The 21,135-nt window shown below is 38.0% G+C and overlaps 1 long non-coding RNA gene across 1 annotated transcript in view; it reads right to left on the reverse strand.

Moving 5' to 3' along the window:
* Positions 1-500: 500 nt before the first annotated feature.
* LOC111750796 (uncharacterized) overlaps positions 501-21,135 on the reverse strand; it is a 33,266-nt gene continuing 12,631 nt past the window's right edge. The window contains exons 2-3 of the long non-coding RNA XR_002785852.2: positions 15,007-15,151; positions 501-7,146 (exon numbers count right to left, since the gene is read on the reverse strand). This is a non-coding gene — a long non-coding RNA (uncharacterized LOC111750796). The remainder of the gene's footprint in view (positions 7,147-15,006; positions 15,152-21,135) is intronic.

A 21,135-nucleotide genomic window follows, 5' to 3' on the forward strand; every position in this document is an offset into this window, starting at 1 on the left:
CAGTTCTAACCTCTTCCAGTCTTCTTTTACCCTCTGTCTTTTAGGCTAGGTGCTCGAAAGGAGCAAAACCAGTGAAGTGTATATATAAGTATACACAGAGAGATTTACTTCAAGGAAATGGCTCATGTAATTGTGGACGCTGGCAAGTCCCAAATCTGTGGGACAGGCAACAGGCTGAAGACTTCTACTGACTCATGTGGTTGCAGGGACTACCAGACCCAAAATCTGCAGGTCAGTCAATGGGCTGAAGACTTCTCACATCTCAAGAACCAGAGGTGAAAGGATGATGGGATGAATGCTGGAGCAGGAGAAAACTTGAGCTTTGCCAAAACATCCTTATATATTAGATGCAGGCTACTCCTCCAAGGGAATTTCCCTTGTAATTGATTGGCTATTCACACCAGATCACAAAATGGAGGATGATTACATAATGCCTGCCAAACCACTGAGAATCATGGCCTAGCCAAGTTGACACATAACATTAACCATCACACCCCCCATGACCACATCTGATAAAGGAAATTGGAAAACATATCCTTCTTGGGGCTGAGCAACTTTTTGACCTGCTTCTTGACCAAAGAAAGTTGGAGGCCCACAGTTCATTTTAAGCCATAAAAAGTCATACATACTTTTGTATTTTAGGCTGGAAACACTTTTGGCATAACAACCCTGAAAAACTTTATATAAATAAATATTAAAAAAAAAAAACCTGTTGCCATTGAGTCGATTCTGACTCATAGCAACCCCAGAGGACAGAGTAGAACTGCCCCCATAGAGTTTCCAAGGAGCACCTGGTGGTTTCTAACTGCCAACCTTTGGGTAAGCAGCCATAGCTCTTAACCACTACGCCACCAAGGTTTCCATAAATAAGTATAAATACATATATGATTATATTCTGCTCTGTATAGTGACAGACACACGCATCGTGCTTTTACAGATCTGCCTTTCTAAGTACCAGTGCTTAAGGTCATCAGGCTTCATGAGGTCACTCCTTCAGTTGTTTTTTTTGTTGCTGTTGTTTGTTTTCCAAGCCATTTTGTCCCGCTGAAAGGATTTACTGAGTGACATTTTAGTTCAATCTGAAGGCTTTGTGGATATGCCATTAATTTGGCCTTTTCCCTAAATGCAGTCTTAGTTTGCCTTTATTACTCAAAACATTTATCTTTTAACCAGTTAGGGATGAGAAATTGTTTGAACTGTCCACCATCAAGTCCTGGAATTCCTCAACTCTCTCATTTTGTTTTCATCCCCGATATTAAACAAGCCACTTCTTTTTTTTTTTTTAGCTTCTTCTCTTTCTTCTATTACTTTAATCAAACATAGCTTCTAATAATCAACCCATATTAGTAATAGTTTGTTTCAAATCCTTCTCTCAGAAAGCGTTAATTACATTATGTACACGCTTGCCTTCCACGTTACCTCAGTGACAGTTTTATCAAGTGTTTTGTTGCTGTACAAGGTGGGTCACCAGTTTTCTAGTCTCCGATAATAATTTCCTCACTGCCAGCTGTCTAACTCCAAAAGGTCAATGTCACATATTTTAATATTTTTTATTATGTTAACACTCCATTTTTAGGTACTAATTTCTGAAATTCTCAGCTTTGCTGTGTAACAGACAACACTAAAATCTCACGGGCTTACCAAAACAAGCATTTAAGTCCGGTTCATGTTTCATGTGGGCAGTTACTGGATGATGCAGCCACAGTGGCTCTGCTTGGTCTGGCTCCACGTGTCTCCCTACTCTGAGGTAAAGGATGAAGCTGCCGCCCTTATGTGCGACACACTCGTTCCTGGGGCTGAGACAAAAAGCAAGATGCTGAGCCAAACCTTAGAATTTCCTTTAGTCATATAGTCGTATCTGTTCACATTCCCCTGGCCAGCGAAAATTACCTTGTTAAATCCATGATCATTGAGGAAGGGGGGAAAATGTATACTCCCCACAACAGCAAGCAGGCAATCTTCATGGCAACGGACTGGGATGTATAAACCACTTGTAAGGAAGGAGTACCATGCATAATTGTGAACAGTAATACAACCTACCAAATGTATAATTCAGCAATTTCTTCAGATGTTCTATGATGCAAACACCCCCAATCAAAACAGTAAAAATAAGTCTGTACGCTCGTGCTACCACCCAAAAATGCAAAAGGTTTATGGAGCTCTAAAAACAGCCTATGGCTTTAAAAACAATATTGGGTATTGTTTTAATTTCCATCCTTAGTAGGCCCTGTTAAACAAGTTATTTCTCTGCATAAGAAAACCTCCTGTTATATACTATAGGAATCTCATTGAGGACAGCTCAGAGCAGCTGTGTCTGTAATTACCCCTATTTGCAACAATCTCTGGTAAACACCTGGAAAGTGAGGGCCACCCAGCAGGAAATAGAAAGTTCAGAGGTCAAATCTTCGTCAGTCCTATTCATTTGTGTCTCTCCGACTATTGCTGTCATTACCCATATGGGCACTGCAAAAAGACAGGCCAAGACTTCTAAAGCCAGCTAGTGGCTGGGACGTAACAAGCACCCTGTAACTATTTGTCGAACGCTGTTCAATTATCTAGCATTACCATAGCACTGGGCTAGAATTTGTAAGTGGTATCCATCATAGTTCCAATCTGCTAGCTTTGAGTATATAAGCAGGGTTGTTCCACATGTGGCCGTCACCTTCCTCTCCAAAACCATTGCTTAAGAACCAAATTATATTTTTATGTTGTATAAATCATGTTAAGATGTGATTGATGTCATCCTTTCAGAAGATATTTGATTTTAAAGAAGGAGAAACTTTTATCCAAATGTATTTTTCTGGTAGAAGTGAATATTTTTAGTGAAAGAGAGAGCTGCCTTTTCCTTACCAGCTTCAGAATCCTGTCCTGTCAAGTTGCGAGTACAGTAGTGTTCTTTTCTGTCTTCAGAACTTTGCACGGGATGGTCTTCTTCCTAGAACATTTTCCTCCACACACCACACTTCCTCATATAAACCTGTTGCCGTTGAGTCGATTCCAACTCATAGCAACCCTATAGGACAGAGGAGAACTGCCCCCAGGGTTTCCAAGGAGCAGCTGGTGAATTAGAACTGCCGACCTTTTGGTGAACAGCCGATTGCTTAACCACTGCACCACCAGGACTCCCTTCCTCATGTAGTTGATTCATAATTATCCCGCAAAGTTAAGCCCAAGGGGGATTTTCAGAACCTTCTAGCTCAGCATATGACCTTTTGCTGTAAGCTTTTATAGAAACATATACTTTTTTTTTTCATAATGCTGAAAAATTCTCCCTGTAATTGGTTAATGATCGACCATCTCTCCAACTAGAATTTAAGCTCTTAGGGGCAGAGGCCATATCTAACTACTTCACATCTATAACCCCAGTACACATACTATGTGTTACACATCTTATATATATCACAAGTACTTGTTTACTTGTTGAGTGTGTGGTGGTATGAATGAATGAATAAAGGGGAACTTTGTGCTCTCACTACACAATTCCTCTTTTTAAAGACAGCAGCAACTTTTCATAAAAAAAAAAACCCAGTGCCGTCGAGTCGATTTCATACAGGAGGAAAAAAAGCAGGAAAAACTCCTAAGTGCTCTTTTATGTCCCGTCTGAATTTATCTACCGACTGTTGGTGTCCTCCTCCTGTGGCCTGGCTCTTAGACCCCCCATACTATTTCCTAAAGCCTTTAGCACTCCATGACCACCCACAGCCAAGTAAGTGCTTAGAAATTCCTCCGGTTACATAAATCACGATTTCAAGTTACATTGCCTGTGCGTGCCTATATGTGTGTGATTTAGGAATTTATGCCCTGCTTATTGATCATGTAAGAGAAACAAAAATCAAGGGCTATTATATTTTAGAATATTTAAGAATCTGGGAGGTATTGAAAATGATGTCATTCCCTAATGCCCTCATTCATGATGGAATTGTGAAGTGGATTATGACAATAAAAGCATTACTGGGAGAACTTCCAAATCCATCTGGCAAGCATAGAACCTATATTTCAAAAAGTAATCACTCAGTTTCTACATGTAATGGGCCAGGACTTGATGTCAAATCAGTGGGAAAGTAAACATGAAAGACAGCAAACATAAATGACTGTTGTAGAGCCAAAAGCAGAGACAACGTTATATTTTGTAACTTGGTTATCAAGGTTGTTATATATGAATATCACAGCCACCCGTTTACCATGGCACTTCTGAATTATACTCCATGAACTTATATTATCCTATTCTGTTCAGTAAGTTTTAATCAATTTTTTCAGATAATGCAAGTTTTAATCAGATTCATGAAGGTATAAATTACATACAGGAAAATTCACCAATCTTAAATGTATACTTCCAATCTCTATAATGTGATTTTGACAAATTGTCTCTTTAAACTAGATTTGCAAATTTCATGGAAAAGAAGTTATGTGATACAAAAAGGCATTGTGTGTAAAATTACATGGGTGTATTCGTGTGTATACATTTTTATTTCTCCTTACTGTAGAACGAAGTATTACATTTTCAAACAAAACTAAGAGTATTAGGTCTCACATATCAAAATTTCTTTTGAAATGAACTTTTCTAATTTATAAACAATGAATGATGGTATTATTCCTTATGAAATTATTTTTTATACCACTTGAGGAAAACCACTGGGTTTACTAAGTCCGAATCATCTAGGATTTCTTTATCAAATTTATCAAAGTTGGTCCCTTACCCACTGGATTTCTCAGGTGGAGGTCAGACCCCAGTTCACTCTGCCCAGCACGTGTCCAACATTTCCAGTGGTCTTTTCAAGGCCCTTCTGTCTTGACTGACTATAAGAGGGGTAAACTTCTCCACCCTGCCCACCATGGGTCAGGAGAGTTATACCATCCAAATACTTCTCTACAGAAGTATTCATCTTCAATTCTCCTAACCTTTTAATACTCTGGTGGAGGTAAGGAATTTAAAAATAGTAAAATTGTTTTTTGACACTTCCTTTAAAAATTGTGTAACAAAAATTTTCTAACTCCACTTTGCAGCACAGTGTGTATTACCTCAGTGCATCAGCCAACATTTTATCCTAAGTTTAATTTTTTATACAGTTGAACAGAACATCTTCCTATAGACTTGACTAGTAGGTTACCTCTGAGAATTTAACTAGAACTTTATTTTTCACCGCTGTCCAAGAAATTTCCTCTGACTATTCTTGGGATGGTTCAAATAAACTGTTAAGGGTGGTTAACTCCTGAATGTGGGAATAGAGGGGACCAAAGAATTTCACTTCCTTACTTCATACATTTCGTTATACAATTTTGTACCATTTAAAAAAATTGCCTCCTTTTGCCTCTATAATTTAAAAACCTATTAAGATTAAAAATACAAGTAAAACATAGTTATTAAAAGTTTAAAAGAAGTGAATTTTTTCTGTAAGTAAGGCATAAACTATGGGTAGAATAAGTGAAAGGGATACCTTTTGATAATAAAAAGCTGATATTTTCATATTTTAATAGAATCATTTTGACATGGCTTCATTAAAACCGTTGTGTGAAATTTCCCCAGTCAAAATGCCTGCATCAAAATAAATTTTTAAGAAAGTGGCCTACTTCTCTTACCGTGGAGCCATTACTGCATCAAAAAAAGCAAACGGAGAAAGTAGTACATTCTCTGCCACATTTCTCAAGCCATCCTTGCCTACTTTGAGCCCGCTCCTTTCAATAGCACGTAGATGCCCTTGCTGTTTCCTAGTACAGATTCCACCTCTCTCCTTGGAGGCTCTCTTGTCTGATGCCTAGCTACTCCATCTAGTTTCAAGCTTAGCTTTGGCCTCAGGACTAAACATTTGAAACATTGCTTCACTATGTGAGCATCTGTTACTGCTCTTATAGACCCTCCAAAACTGTCTACTGAATCTTGAAATGTGATCCTGGGTGCATGTTCCTTTTACTCTCCATACATGGCTCCAGATTCCATTTCTGAAATGGTTTCTTCAATAATTTTCCCCCGTTTTTCTATACCTAAAACAAGGGCACCTAGACAAGGTGTACTTCCCAGGGTCTGCCTCATAATGCTAATAGGGACATGAATGGTGCTCCTTAATGGTGTCCCATAACGGTTTGTATAGTGTTGTTGGTCACGCATATGTCAACAGAATTGCCCATTTTTTGTTGCTTCCTGGCTGTTAATGGGCATTGTACAGAAAGTGTCATAGCGCTGGGGCACCAAAGAAAATGTTTCAGGTTAGACTTCAAATGTAAAGTGACTCCTACTCAAAAGAATATTACAAACTCCTGATGGCTTAGTGGTTAAGTGCTATGGCTGCTAACCAAAAGGTCAGCAGTTTGAATCCACCAGGCGCTCCTTGGAAACTCTATGGGGCAGTTCTACTCTGTTCTGTAGGGTCACTATGAGATGAGTGCAAGTCACATGTGTAACTTAAATATACCTCAGTTTGCCATTGGTTAATTTTTCTTTAAACTCTCATTGGTTAATATTTCTGTTCACAAAAGTCCCACTCTCTGTCTGACAGCCCATTCTGTGGAAATGTATTAAGTCCATATCTAGTAACAGTTTTTTAGCCTTTGTATTTCTGGGAATCCCCAGGGAAGTGTTATGTAGTCCAATAAATATGTCTTAGTTATGGCTTCTCACCTCTGGTTCCAGACGTTTCTCTCTCCATAACACGGGGTTTTCTCACAGGAGCTCCCTACTATCTGAACGCCTGGCTTGGTTCTGAGTTTGCCTTCACAAAGCACGAGCATCTCCCACCAAAGGCCGCCTTATTTGTTCATTTCAGTCCACCCAGAGTCCAGGCTCCATTCACCCTTTGGGACTCCAATGAGAGGGAAATACCCCAATTCTCCCAGTTCATATCTTATTCAACGCCCTGCGGCAGGGTGAGTGACACACATAAAGTGTGCTTAGGGAGTTGCAGTATATGACATTTCCCTAAATCTGGTTTATTCAGCCTAAAATAATCTCATCTGTTGGACTGTTGTTGTTAGTTGCCGTTGAGTTGACTCTGACTCATAGTAACCCATGTGTGCAGAGTAGAACTTCTCCATAGGGTTTTCAAGGCTGTGACCTTTTGGAAGCAGATTGCCAGGCCTGTGATATCAACAGTTCAAGTCCGATTCTCCTGTGCCAAGCCCAGTCCATTCTTTTTTCATAGTCTTATTTCTGGCCTGAAATAAAAGACTGGGTTGATCAGTCTTACATTTCAACGAAAGCAAACTGGAGTGAAACAATATACACATTCCCCCCTCAAAAAAAAATTAATAAATAGACAAAGCTCTTCAGTCTGAAGCAGCTTAAATTCAGATTTAGGAAGTGTTTAGGCAAATTAAATTCAGATTCAGAAGGAAAAAATTCTGAAAATAATAACTTTGCATAAACAATGTTACTAACGCCACACCCATTTTACTATATTAAACAGAACATGTAATATCCTAGTCTGAGCAAACAGTTCTCGAATTATTTCTCTGGTGATCCAGCTCCCTTAAAACAATCTTTTATGTGGTTTTCCAAAGTGGCCCCTCCAATGCTAAAGCTGAATTTCACCTCCTACTTTAAAAGTCATAGAAAAAACAAACAAATTAAACACACAAAAACTCCTAAAGTTTTCAGGTTGTTTAAGTCCACTTTTAGCCATCGAGTTTTAATAAATATTGGTATTCATTCTCAGAGGATCCTGCTATAAATAAATGATTCTGATACAACGTCTTAAAATTGAGAGTAACAGTTTTTAACTCTCAAGTTTCCCTCTTGGGTCCAAGAAGCTCCTTTCAATACATTTCTTGGGGGCAAGTGGGAAGAGGCAGAGCCCTGAATGTTGCCAGTGTCTATGCCATGACATTTCTGCTTCTGGGATAGAGATATAGAGAACACAAAGCTGGGAATGTATTCTTCTGGGTACAATATTATCAACTGTGGTTACGTACTAGCTGCCTTCAGCTCTACCCCTGATAATTCCAACACTTTGTCACTCCAGATGAACATAAATGCAGTAGAGAATCATGGTACCATGATACTTTATCTTAAGTCTATTCAGACTTTTTTTACCCAATAAAAATACCCAAGAATTTAGGAATATCTCTTTGGTATGAACCCTTAGGTCTTCAGGAATCAGACCAAAAGAAAATTACTCACAAAATTGCCGTGAACCCTAGGGATATTTGGCCACTTTTGCCTCCAGTTTTTAAGTCTTAAATAAGATGACTAATGATAACAATGATGTAGCTTAGTTAAGCATCTGAAGTTTCATCTGCTGCCAGCCAAGTTTCATTTCCTATCTGTACAGCCCACTATATATATTTGAAAATAGAAGATGGGTTCATGATGGAAAAAGCACTAATCCCAGAAGCATATATTTGTTTGTTGCGGCTTAGAGGGTTTGAAAGATCCATAAGCAGCGTAAGGAAATAAACGTAGGCTACCTGGACCCACTGGGGATCCTTTTCTGCTTGGTCAACCATTTCTCTCACTGGCACACAGCACGTGTGTAACTTTTAGAGCTTTGTTTTTTATTTTCTCTGGATATCCTTATTACTTGAGAAAATGTAATAAAACTTTTGTTTTCCTGAAAGCAGCCCTATCCTTTACATTTGACAGCACCTGAGGGTTCACCAAACATTCCAGAGGAAAACTTACAGCCCAACAGATTTCTCAGCTCATGTATCCCAGCAACACACAGTGGCCACATCAGACAAGTATTTCCCAGTATGAATCAGATCCAACAATTCCTTTAAAATAGCATGCCTACTGAGGCAGAGCAGTCAGCACAGACATAGAAAACCCCAGTGCCATAAAGTATCGGAAACACGTTCCATACAAGGAATCCCTTTGTACAAGCCACTGGAATATACTAAGTAACTTAAAACTCCTTGGTCATAAAACAGACAATACTGAAATACTAATTCTGGTAATTTCGCAGTAGTGAAAAAAAAAGTCATAATATCATAACTGAACAGCAAGAGTCAACCAAAAAGAGGATCTAAAAGGAATATTCTATTATTCAATTTTTTTTTTAATTAGCAAGGCTTGGAGGTGGCACCCATATAAATGACTGGATAAATGCCTTTCAGAAGGACCCTCTTTGAAATGATCATCTTCAATCACTTCTCTCCAAACTTGATCTACAGCTTAGAAACTATAATGAAAGATTCAAGCTGAAAGGGCATATATAGTTGATACAGTTTACTAGTTATCTCTAAATAAAAGCCAGAAGAAACAAGAAAGAAGTAGGAACATTAAAGAAATGCAAACAAAATGAGTGAAAATACTTTACTATGGTTGGTTAAGCTTTTGTACTTGTGGTTTCAAGTTTTTGTTTTTTAAGCTAATACTAAGTGGTGGTTAAAAAAGTCTGTGTATTGGCACTTCACTAAAGAAGACATTCAGGTGGCTAAAAGATACATGAGGAAATCCTCACGATTGTTAGCCATTACAGAAATGCAAATCAAAACTACAATGAGATTCTATCTCACTCCAACAAGGCTGGCATTTATCCAAAAAGCACAAAATAATAAATGTTGGAGAGGTTGTGGAGAGACTGGAACACGTATACACTGCTAATGGGAATGTAAAATGGTACAACCACTTTGGAAATCAATTTGGTGCTTCTTTAAAAACAGAAATAGAACTACCATACGATCCAGCAATCCCACTCCTTGGAATATACACTAGAGAAATAAGAGCCTTTACACGAACAGATATATGCACACCCATGTTTACTGCAGCACTGTTTACAATAGCAAAAAGGTGGAAGCAACCAAGGTGCCCATCCACGGATGAATGGCTAAATAAATTATGGTATATCCACATGATGGAACACTACACATCAATAAAGAACAATGATGAAACCGTGAAACATTTCATAACACGGAGGAATCTGGAAGGCATTATGCTGAGTGAAATTAGTCAGTTGCAAAAGGACAAATATTGTATAAGACCACTATTATAAGAACTTAAGAAATAGTTTAAACTGAGAAGAAAATATTCTTTGATGGTTACAAGAGGGGGGAGGGAGGGAGGGAGGGAGAGTGGTTTTCACTTACTAGATAGTTGATAAGAACTATTTTAGGTGAAGGGAAAGACAACACACAATACAGGAGAGGTCAACACAACTGGACTAAACCAAAAGCAAAGAAGTTTCCTGAATAAACCAAAGGCTTCGAAGGCCAGCGTAGCAGGAGCGGGGGTTTGGGGACCATGGTGTCAGGAGACATCTAAGTCAACTGGCATAATGAAATCTATTAAGAAAACATTCTGCATCCCACTTTGGAGAATAGCATCTGGGGTCTTAAACACTAGCAAGCAGCTATGTAAGATGCATCGATGGGTCTCAACCCACCTGGACCAAAGGAGAATGAAGAACGCCAAAGACACAATGAAATTATGAGCCCAAGAGACAGAAAGGACCACATAAACCAGAGACTACATCAGGTTGAGACCAGAAGAACTAGACAGTGGCCATCTACAACCGATGACTGCCCTGACAGGGAACACAACAGAGAGAACCTCAGGGAGCTGGAGAGCAGTGGGATACAGACTTCAAATTCTCATAAAAAGACAAGACTTAATGGTCTGACTGAGACTAGAAGGACCCCAGAGGCCATGGTCCCCAAACCTTCTGCTAGCCCAAGACAGGAACAATTCCCAAAACCAACTCTTCAGACAGGGATTGGACTGGACTATGGGATAGAAAAAGATACTGGTGAAGAATGAGCTTCTTGGATCAAGTAGACACATGAGACTATGTTTGCATCTCCTGTCTGAAGAGGAGATGAGAGAGTGGGGGGGTCAGAAGCTGGCTGAATGGACACAAAAAAAGAGAGTGGAGGGAAGGAGTGTGGTATCTCATTAGGGGGAGAGTAATTAGGAGTATATAGCAAGATGTATATAAATTTTTGTATGAAAGACTGACTTGATTTGTAAACTTTCACTTAAAGCACAATAAAAAAAATTTTAAAGTCTCTGTATTGACATTTTCCAACCTACAGGGAATCATAAGCTGATTGTTTTCAGCAGCGACATCCCCACCACACACACACACGCACACACACACACATACAGGATGGAGGACTAAGTTTACCCTCATGACATCATCACCCAACCAGGTGTCTAGACCCTTACCCTCCTTCTCTTGTGCTTGCAGATGTCCTAGACTGCTGCCAAGGTACAAGTTGGGTGGGAATTATGGAAGGACTCGCAGCACAAATGAGCAACACTTCAGCTTGTCAGTCAACACAAAAGTTCTAGAGATCATTGAGGGAAAAATACATTCACTGACATGGATTGGAAAAACAGCCCGTCTGCTTAATCCCTGGGCACAAGAAATGGACAGTATTTGGACTTTGGAGTACAGCATAAGGAAATAATCAGAAATTCAGGCAAAGAATTATGTACCAGGATGTTCACAGAGGCATTATTTAAAATGGCAGAACAAGCCAAAAAAAAAAAATCTGTACTCAAACCAAATAGCCCAAAATAGTAGATGGTTAAAAAAAGATAGACCATCAAACAAACATTAAATATTACGTTTTCAGAATATATTTAATTAAATGGAAAAATAAAATACTATAAATTTAAAACACATACAGCTATATATACTGTATGTTTCAAATCAGTGTAAAAAATGTTGCATTCAAAATGAGTGAAGACTTGTGAAAAATACTTAGGACCATATAAAATGCCTTCCCATCATATATGAAGCAATGAGAAAAGAAAAAGGCAGGAAAGGAAGGATCCTACTGCTTGGGGAAGAGAGCAATTTTTCTAACTGACAATAGAATTTATTTTTCTTCAGGCAAGAAAATGATTTTCAAGTTCTAAAAATAAGATATACAAGGAAAATATATACATTGCAACTCCAAATAGGTGAGGAAGACTAGCCTACAAGCTTCACGAAGTCAAAAACCACCTCTGTTTTTGTGCACCACCATGCGTATAACACCTGGCAAATAAGCTGCACGTAGTAGTATTGTTGTTAGGTGCCAATGAGTTGATTTTTGATCATGGCAACCCCATGTGACAAAGTAAAACCACACAATAGGGTTTTGTAGGCTGCTAACCAAAAAGTGAACAGTTCAAATCCATCAGCCACTCCTTGGAAACCCTATGGGCCAGATCTACTCTGTACTATAGGGTCCTTAGGAGTCCGAACTGACTTGACGACACCTAACAACAACAACAGCAATCTTTATGAGGAGCCCTGGTGGCACAGTGGTTAAGAGGTATGGCTGTTAACCAAAAAGTCAGCAGTTTGAATCCACCAGCCCCTCCTTGGAAGCCCTATGGGGCAGTTCTATTCTGTCTTATAGGATCACTGTGAGTTGGAATTGACTCGACAGCAACCAGTTTTTTGTTTAAATTTATAACATTGCCAGGTCTTTCTCCCATGAGCCACTGGGTGAGTTTGAACTGTCAACCTTTCTGTTAGCAGCTGAGAGCTTAACCATTGCACCACCAAGGATCCTTGCACATAGCAGTATCTCAATTAAAATTGTGACAAACAAATGAAAGTAGGAGTGAATAACACAATAAAATGGATCAAGAACTTTAAAAGGATTCGATGGCATCTAAAGTTATTGAAGAAATTTACAGCTATCACTTTGAAATAGTTCTAGATAGGTTTTGAAAAATCAAAGCATCTCTTGGGTGGCTTCAGGAGACTTGCATAGAAGATTTCTCAGTGTAATAATTGATCCTGGAAATGGAGTATTGACACATTTGATACCTTTAATCCTGATTCCCTATAAATGTGTCCAGCAGATTACCGCAATTGGGAAAGAAATGTGGTGCTTAATAGCAACATAATTTCATATCTTTTCATCTAAATACGACCCAAAAGATTCATCATGAAGCAATTATGAAATTATGCCTTAGCCTCTGCTGGCAATTACCACTTATTTATTAAAAGAAGAAAGAAAAAACAGGGAACCACAAGAGATCATGGAACACGGAATTGGCAAAGCCACAGATAGGTTTGAGAAGAGTAATCTATCAGTTCAGTTCTGTGTCAAATACACTGGGAACTGCAGGGACTGGAGGCCTATAGAACAACGATATGACAAACTGAAATGCTCGAAATAAAGGTGATAACAAAATTTTCTTGAAAGGCTGGTGAGAGCAGAGATGTTCCCAGGTACACCTGACAGGCTTAGATGGGAGAGAGGAAATGGAGAAAATCAATTATGCCAAGATTTTGAACGTGGATGCTAAGTGAGTAACTGTGCCATGACTAGAAATAAGAAGGCCAGGAGGAGAAGCAGAGTGAGGTCATGCTTAATTCAGTTATTGGTCAGGATGTGTTGGAACTCTTAGTCAAATAGTGGGGTGAGGATATGGGAACCTCCCCTGAGGAAAGATAAAAATGTACACCTGAGAGTTCTGTGTGACCTGGAATGGTAAAGGAACCCTGGATGAAGAGGCTGCTGTCCATGGGCATTCAGCACTGGCAACCACAGCACAGTCTCTGCTGTCATGGGTATCCAGAATAATGAGTTACGTCCTCAAGAAAAGACTAAAGTTTAGTTTCCTGCATAGTCTCCTTCCCCCAACTGCCTCATCTTATCCTACTAAACACCGTGTATGGAGGGGAGATGAACAAATAAAGCAGTTTCTCTCTTGAGATCCCTACATAATAAAACAACCTTTAAGGCTTGATTTTCAGTATTCTCTATTTAAGAATAACAGAAAAGTATGCTGTAGAAATATTTCTACGATAAATAGGTAATACTTTTTAGGTTTGCATTTAAATGGCTATGTTTCAATTATCTAGAAGTTTTTACTGGTGCAGGAGAAATCACTCTTGGGCAAGGCTGGAAAAATGAGGTGTCGCTGCATTTGCTTAGCAATATGAAATCATAGATTATACAGAGACAGGAAAGGGATTTAGAGATAATGTTGGCTTCCTCTTCAGAAAGGGGATCAGAGGGATTTTTAAAAAATAATAGCCATCAGATACAGTAATAGCAAACACTCTAAAAAATAGTGAGTGTGGAAGGCCTTCTAGTATGTCTACTACATCTTAGGAAAGAGAATCAGTCAATATTGCAATCTTAAATATAAACTTGCAGAGTGCTAAATCCTCTTCCAGAATAAACTTCAAAACCCTCAAGAATGATTGTCTATAATAAACAAGACAAAGTCCTTTACTGATGGTACAAAGTGAGACTTTGAAGTTTGCTGTTAAAGGATGTATTTAGAAGTACGTCTCGAAAAGAATGTTATTTATAAAAATGAAAGGAAATTTTAAATCCTTTTCAAATTTATTTTTTAATCTCTCCGGGAAATGCTTTAATTCCTCCTTTGACCTGCTTTAAAAAACATAGCAACAACAAAAATTCCTTTAAAATGAACATTCAAGGAGTCTATAATCTCAGTCCATGTCCTTCTGAGAATCATAGTGCCATATTGATTGTAAGAATCTCATAGTTTTATGTATGGAGAGAGGAAAAATGCTAAACAAGTTATACCACAATGTTTCCATAATGCAGAGCTTTTACTTCATATTTATTGAAAGAGCTTTTTTAATATTTACTGAGGTATAGGTTTATATATTATATGATTTCTGAACCTATGTAACAATGAAAATACAAGCAAAGCAAGTTGGTTAAGGTATTCTTAAAATTTATCCACATTCCAAGTCCAAACGTCCAAAATATTTTCAACTTAAGAGTCCTGGTTGACCATATTTTCCCACACAACACTGTCGTCTATGCAGCCAGAAGTGCTGCTGAAGTAGTATCAATCTCTGGAATTTTATGCCACGCTGCTGACACTCATGGACAGGAAATGACAATACATCAGGACTACAAGATGCAGCCTGAGTCCAGAGATGTTAAAATGTGAAAAAATGTATATATTAGAACCTTAAGAGCTGGAAGGTATGGGCTACAACTCTGGTTTCTATATGCATCTTGGAATTTCTCCACTGCCCACCGGAACTTTTAAAAATGGAATTTGAAAAAGTATTAAGAGTCCACTTTAAAGGGTTAATAGCTTTTAAAAGCAAACGGTGGCCCTCCTATTGCTTCTCTTACCATAGTGAAGATCTCAGCACCTCCACCAACACGGGAACCAGCACCAGCATCTTTATCAGTTGTAACGAAATCATCAATTTGTTTGTGGTTGCGTCTTAGGGCTTATTAAGTTTCCATGAAACTGAGTTCATCCTATTCCACTTACCTAAGGAAAAAAAAAGAAAATTCCTTGCTTCTCAAAGTTTGTATCTAGCAGACAACACCTTTTTTATTTTTAGAGACTGATTTCTGAAAATTAGGTTCAAAATTTATGAGGTTATAAACACCAAGTCAAGCACATATTCTTGAAGTAAATATCCTAGAAATCAGATTAGTATGACATATGTGATGAAGGTATTGGTGTGCTCATTTTTGAAAGCTTATACTTAAATCAGAGGTGGTCAGTTAAAAATTAATCTAAGAAAATATTAAATCTGAATATATTATCTACATTGAAATTTTAGTTTTTCAGTTTCCATAACAGTGATGACTAAGATCAGCTTTGAACTGCATTTTTGTTTTTCTTTACTTACTAAAAATTCCAAATGTAGAAAACAAAGAAATAGTGAAATGTTTTCTAACATTAAAATATTTTTTAATACCAAATTCTTATCCATATGCCACCAGGAAAATCACATAAATTTGCAACGAGATTTGGGGGTAGGAAGATTGGGGGAAAAAAAATTGTATGCTTTACTGGACACTTTTTCATGGCATACACTTAGTATTTCTTTAAGATATACATTGATTATCAATCTTTGATCAGAAGTAAGAAAAGCAACTTAAAATGGATCAACTGAAAAAAAATTGCAGTAACTACAGAAGTCTAAAAATATTACTACATTAGTAAGTATCTTTGTTTTAAATAAGAAAAATAGATTTAGCTGGAAGTGATATTCAAAGTATTCACTAGCCTCTCAATGGGAGAAAGATGTGGCAGTCAACTTCAATAAAGATTGCAGCCTTGGAAACTCTATGGGGCAGTTCTCCTCTGCCCTATAGGGTCCCTGTGAGTTGGAATCAACTCTGCGACAACGGGTTTGGTTGTTTTGGTTTAGGCACAGACATCCATCAATCAGAATGGGTACTGCTGTCAACAGTCAGAACAACCAAGGCTATCCCCTAGATATCAGCCCCAGTGTCAGCATATGATGAGCTCCACAAAACTGATCAGTATCCTAATACATGAAGAAATAAGTGAAACATCCCAGTGCTTGAGTTTGTTTGCTTGCTAGAAGAATTCTATGTTTCCTTGGACTCATCAGTTAATGTGGCCAAAAAAGAAAAAAACCTGATTTTTTTCTTTTGCTTAGGAAAAACCAGCCACCGTTTTTACTGATGGACAAGGGACAACTGAAATACCGTAACCTGTTACTTGAATTACTAGAGATGAATGGAGGATTTGATCGAGGGAGAAAAAGATATTTAGAAGTGACAACTAAAAAGAAAGATAGCCAATGAGAAATTCCTAGTGGACTGCAGAGCCAGGGGATTTTTAAGAACTACTCTGTTGATTTAAGCTGATTTTTTGTTCTTCCTATGCTTTAATCTCCGTATATTGAACATCACACCCAAAATTGTCACATTGATAACATGTTGCAGGCAAACTCTGAGGACTAAATAACCAAGGCTGTGTCCCACATTTAATTGAGAATTGGGGCAGAGAGGGGACAGAATTTAGGAAAACAGCAAAGGGGGACTGAGAAGTTTACAGTGGCAGAAATTGAGAGAAGACCAGAAATAATCTATCCCAAACGAAGAATCTACAAAAATAATTAGGCAGAATGGTGTGTCCCTCACAATCCTTGAGAAAAAAGTTTAGGGTATTACATTTTTATATACATATATTTGTTGTTGTTATGTGCCATTGAGTTGGTGACTGTATGTACAACAGAATAAAACACTGCCCAGTCCTGCACCATCCTCACAATTGTTGCTACGTTTGAGCCCATTGTTGCAGTCACTGTGTCATTTCATCTCATTGAGGGTCTTCCTCTTTTTCACTGACCCTCTACCAAGCATGATGCCCTTCTCCAGGGACTGTCCCTACTGATAACATGTCCAAAGCATGTCGCCATCCTCACTTCTAAGGAACATAATGACTGTACTTCTTCCAAGACAGATTTGTTCATTTTTCTGGCAGTCTATGGGATATTCAAAATTCCTTGCCAACACCAAAATTCAAATGCATCAGTTCTTCTATGCTCTTCCTTATTCATTGTCCAGCTTCTGCATGCATATAAGGTGATTAAAAATACCATGGCTTGGGTCAGGCTTGAGAGAACAAAGTAAAGTATTATAATGAAATGTGTGAAGATCTGGAGTTAGAAAACCAAAACGGAAGAACAAGCTCACCATTTCTCAAGCCGGAAGAACTGAAGAAAAAGCCAAGCCTCAAGTTGCAGTATTAAAGGATTCTATGGGCAAAAATTGAATGAAGAAAGCATCACAAGAGGATGGAAGGAATACACAGAGTCACTATCCCAAAAAGAACTGGTCAATGTTCACCCATTCAGGAGGTAGCATATGATCAAGAACTGATGGTACTGAAGAAAGATGTCCAAGCTGCACTGAAGGCATTAACAAAAAAGAGGCCTCCATGAATTGACGGAAAATGTATGGGGGGAGGGAGGGTGGAGAGGGAGGGAAAGCTAACTACTCAGGAACATCAGTGTTACTTTACTATATAATAATAATAATAATAATAAATGCTTACCATTAATGCTTTATCAATGTCAAAGAATCTGTAAAGCTATTTTGGTATAGGTACATACTTACGGCTTATCTGATATGTATGTTGCTTTCCTTATTGCATTTCTTTTAGAAACATAGACTTTTAAATTGTTCATACCTTTGACTCAGTGCTTTCTGACATGTCTCATCATTTAAAAATATTAAAATGGTTCCATAAAAAAAAAAACCTTCTCTTTCACTCTAAAAGATATAACCACATCAATCCATGTTATATACACTCAAATGCATGACCAGTCTGTCATGTATTTATGGACCATTTAAATGGAAATGCAGGAAGGGACATTCTTGATGTCAGTTAGACATAATCACCCATACGGACCATAACTGGCACTGAAACCAATTTCCCCATGAATGTTTGTATAATAGATGTCTTGGAAATAGGCCAGCTCTTTAAGGCCCACCTGTGTCATATCAGACCCTGGGAACTGGTCTAGAGGTAGGAATTACAAGACGCAGATAAAATTTTCATTTACTTCTTGGAATTCTATTGTATGTCTAAACACCTGACATAAAAACTCCTAGAATACTGCTATTTAGAATATTTGAGTGAAGCAAGCAAGTTAGACAAAACAAGAGGTTGAAGAGCATTATGAATCTCCACATCAGATGAGGATCCCTGATTTCTGCGAAGTAATATACTTGCTGATGGAGCAGCCTGGAATGCAAGGATTAGGTAAAACAAATAAGGAAAAGACAAGTTAAACAAAGTCAAACAGTGTCAGAGCCCTAAGAAAAACTCCAATCATTGCTGTTTCAGAGGACAGGGTACAACTGTTCTGAAGATAGAAAACAAAGTGGACTTCAGTCTCTGTGTGGGTGCTAACACGCCATCAGTGAAGAGGTGAAACACACTGACTAGGAGACGCTTTATTTTCAACTAGTTATTTATCACTTTTTGCTGATGCTAAAACAATTACATTTAACAAAACTCTACTGGAAGAAGCACGGTGGGTACTTCAAACCCTGTCATTGATCTGGCCTACATTCCTTCCCTTTCAGTTTTTCTGCTTAGTACCTTTTATGACAGTGAAAACAACTCTATAACAATCTCATTCTTTGACTAGAGTGAATATCACCAGGTCATATTCTGTTTCCTTTTGCCTTAGAATATTTGATTGTCTCTTTGTGTGACTGGGGTATGGTAAGACAGGTAGCCCTCAAGTCCTTCACTTTCCCCATCTTTGCCATTTCGGATCTTTTGAAAAATGGAGCTTGGCTCATTTACTCAAATCTGAATGAAGAAAATGGGGTATGGCTATAGCTACAAGAGCACGGCGGTTAAGAACATGAGGGCTTCAGAGCCAAATGGCAGAGGTCATATTTTGTCTTTCTCAACTATGTGGCTGTATACAAGCTACTTTCCCCCTTTGTGTACTGATTTCATCATCTGTAAAAAGGGAATAACCTATTGCACATGGTTGTTGTGAGCACTAAAAGAAATAATACGCATGACTGATGATTATCTCAGGCAGCATCCGCAGCACCAAGACATTAGAAGCACATTGATGCCAATGGAATCGTTCCAGTTACACATTGCAGCATTGCAGGGGTCTGAAGGAGGCAATTAAGAGGATTAAAAACCTCACATTTTAAGGTTCAAATGCCATTAATAGTCTTGCTTTTCCTCTCTCCCCAAAGAAGGATCTATGCAGCTTATTATGGGATTGGGAATGTGAAAATGATGAGAAAGGTGTGAAGTGAGGAAGCTTTATGAACAGGAGGTTACGCATTCCAATAACCTTCTCATTAGAACCAATCATTTTTGGCCCATCTTCATCATATTGCTTAAAGAGGCAAAGGTACCAGAGAGTAGAGGGTTCTTACTCTCAGGTCCCACTGACCAATATAAGGTCATTAATTTTGCTATCTTATCACAGTATTTGTAGCTCATAACAAGACTTGAAGTCCATTCTCCTCTTCCAATCTCTCAAGGAGAGATCATCATAAACAGAATTTAAAGAAATTTCCTAAACATAACAGTCACTCCATGAGGCCTCGACTACTGAGGAAATCGGACTCTAACTAACCGACCAGTTGCTGTTGAGTTTATTGCTACTCAGTGGCAACCCTATGTGCATCAGGTTTTCAATGGTTGATTTTCTGGAAGTAGATTGCCAGGTCTTTCTCTGAAGCAACTCTGGGTGGAATACAACTGTCAACCTTTCAATTAGCAGTTCACCGCAATAACTGTTTGCACCACCCAGGGGCTCCCAAACTGGACTCAGTATCTATCAAAAAATGATGTTAGTAACAAATGCATGGTGCTATATGTATTCTGAAAAATTAAGGTTCACAATACGAACCTATAGCAAAACATGACCAATTGGAAAGGGCTTGTATCTATATTGTAAAAAATAATAGTAAACCAGACTACACCTTGCATGTGAAAGGTTTTGTTTGTTTGTTTGTTTGTTTGACACATTGAGGAGAAAATTTCTAAGTAACACTGAGTAGGTTGAATATAGTAATAATAGATGGCAAAAAAGAAAGGATGAGGCAAAGGGAGAATTAGAAGTGAAAAAATAGAAAACAGAAACAATAAAAGATGGAAAGCTTACAAAACACAACACGATGGAATCAACGACACAGTGGCGCAATGGCACTGGGAGACAGGCACTAAATTTCCTCTCTACCCTGTGGCTGCCACTTTATATTTCATTTCCAAACTTTGCTTGCGCTTACTTGCTCTTCCCATTCCATTCTGGCAGTGTCTTGCTCCAGTCTAAATACGTCTATCAGCTGTGGGCATGTGAATGAAAGACACCTTAAATCATACTTCACCTAACATGAAGGCAGCTGATTAATGTATACATAACCCATACACACACTGACATCTTCTCAACAAATATGTACCCCGAAATGTTTCCAGCAAACATTTTAAAAATAATAAAAAACAATAATGTTTATATAAGGCTTTACAGTTTAAAAAAGCACTTAAGATGAAGAATGTGAGGCTTAAAAAGCTAAAGCCATGAACAAAAAGTAACTGTTCTTTCAATTTATTTTAAAGAAATATTTGAAATCTGTCATACTATTTACGATAACTAATATTAGGTAATAATAAAATCAAATTCAAAATTAGTGATCAAACTTACGTGATCTCCATTTAAATGTTTTTGAAGGTTATGAAATGGCATATTGTTTTCATTAAAGGAAAAAACTACCAGTAACAACAAACTGCAAATACAAACTATCAGTAATTACATAGGGTCTCAGCCTCTCTTGTAGAATAAGTGCATAACCTTTCATTAAAATTCCAATTAAGTGAAAGGAAACTTCACACAGGACTTAAATATTAATAAAACAGCCAATAATTGGCAAAGACCTAAAGTTAATTATAAGCAGAAACAGGCAATTTAAAGGAGGGATGTAGTCACTCATAGCCCACAGTAAAGG

Source organism: Loxodonta africana, chromosome 5, assembly GCF_030014295.1.
Source record: "Loxodonta africana isolate mLoxAfr1 chromosome 5, mLoxAfr1.hap2, whole genome shotgun sequence".
Lineage (NCBI taxonomy): Eukaryota > Metazoa > Chordata > Mammalia > Proboscidea > Elephantidae > Loxodonta > Loxodonta africana.